This window comes from Cebus imitator, unplaced genomic scaffold, assembly GCF_001604975.1.
Source record: "Cebus imitator isolate Cc_AM_T3 unplaced genomic scaffold, Cebus_imitator-1.0 Scaffold814, whole genome shotgun sequence".
NCBI lineage: Eukaryota > Metazoa > Chordata > Mammalia > Primates > Cebidae > Cebus > Cebus imitator.
In genome coordinates, this window is record NW_016108129.1 from 304,268 (window position 1) to 305,999 (window position 1,732).

The following is a 1,732-nucleotide window of genomic DNA, read 5'->3' on the forward strand; positions in this document are numbered from 1 at the left end:
TCATACAAAAATATACACAATGCATTTTTGCATACATAGATGTCTAGAGGATAATTCTCTTAGAGAAATTTCTTCAGGTTACAGAAATCTGTGTAAGTTGCAGATCTCATGGGAGAGTGTCTATGAATACAGGTGTATTTTTCAAGCAGGAAAAATTATCTCTGTTGGATTAGGCTTTCAATTGTGCAGATTTCTTAATTGCTTCTTTAGTTTTAAGATATGAACCAAAAAATTGACTAACTGGAATTTCATGGTTGTGTGAGAAAACTTTCTCATAAGGTTTCTTTAAATTATTTGAGACCAGTGTTCCTGATTTTTTTTCCCCAATAGATAAATTTTCACAAGAATTCAGAAAACCACCTCTCAGGTGCTTCAGTTTAGAAGACTATCTTCCCAGGCAAAGAAACATCTGTCTAACCATGACAAGCTCATTTTTTCTGCAAACAATTAAGTTTGAGACCTCACTACCAATAATCACGTAAATTTTACACTCTAATTTACTGAAAATCATGACTCCTGCATTTAATATTCATTGGCATTAATAAAAATGGTTCATTTGTGGATGTGTCCTTTGTTGCTGACCCCACATACCAGTTAACTGAGAATCTGCCTTTAGGTCCCTTTGTTTGAGATGCTGAGTTGATTGACAATCTTCAGAGCCATCCATGAAGGAGAGAGTCCTGAGGTTCATGGGATTCTTGTAGACACTTAGGTGAACAGAAGAAAGAAACAGGATTGAGGGCTGCCAGCCATGTCCACAACACTAGATGTTTACACTTACCATCTAAGTATAAACGTCTACATCATTCAGAATTCCCTGCATGACACGCTGACACAAAAAATCCAACCCCACATAGGCTCCACAGCAGCCCTTACAGTTCTTTCAGGGAAGAAAAATCTCCAACTTAAGCGAGTCAGTAAAGCTGCTCTGAGCTACAGAAATAAGTGAGTTGGGCCCAGATTTGTCTGAGTTCAATGTGATTGTTATACTCAGCTGCTGCTCCAATATGGCCTGAGTATGGATAATTTAAATGAGCCTGGCTGTGTGATTTGTTATATGAAATTCTGAACTAAATGAACATAAAGGTCATGTCAGGACTAGCATGAGGGTGAGAGATGCTGGGAGCCCCACACCCCATGCTCTCATGGCCCTTTCCTCCAGGAAACTCCAGGTTCTCAGGGTGAGAATCCGCATAGATCCCTGCATGCCTCTATTTCCTGAAAACCAAATATCTAATAAATACACCCCGACCGTCTAGAGACAGACAAACCAGGGCAAGGGCATTTTTGAATCTATCTGTGGAAAGGCAATTCCTCACCATTACAAGCCCACATCAGCAATCTTCCTCTATCATGAAAATGGGTAAAATTAGCCAATAGGTATAAATTTAAGAAAAATTTCCTTTGATGTTTCAGCCAGAAAAGAGCAAAAGTCAGCTTTACACCTGGAGACTTCCTGTATCGGTCACAGCCCAGGGAAAGAAGACCACTACAGCATTAAAATTCAGCAGTAAGAACATGTAATGCTTCCGTGTTCCACACATTATGTTCTTACCAGTTTAGTCAATACAGATTAAATACGAAAGTGTGGTGATGCACAAACTCTTTCTCAGGAGGAAAATAGGAGAAAAAATGGTTAAGGAAAATACAGCAATTTGAAGCCTCTGACACCAGCAACTTCGGCACCAAGGAAATTATGTCACCCTCGAGGGCCTCAAATTTACTTTTCATG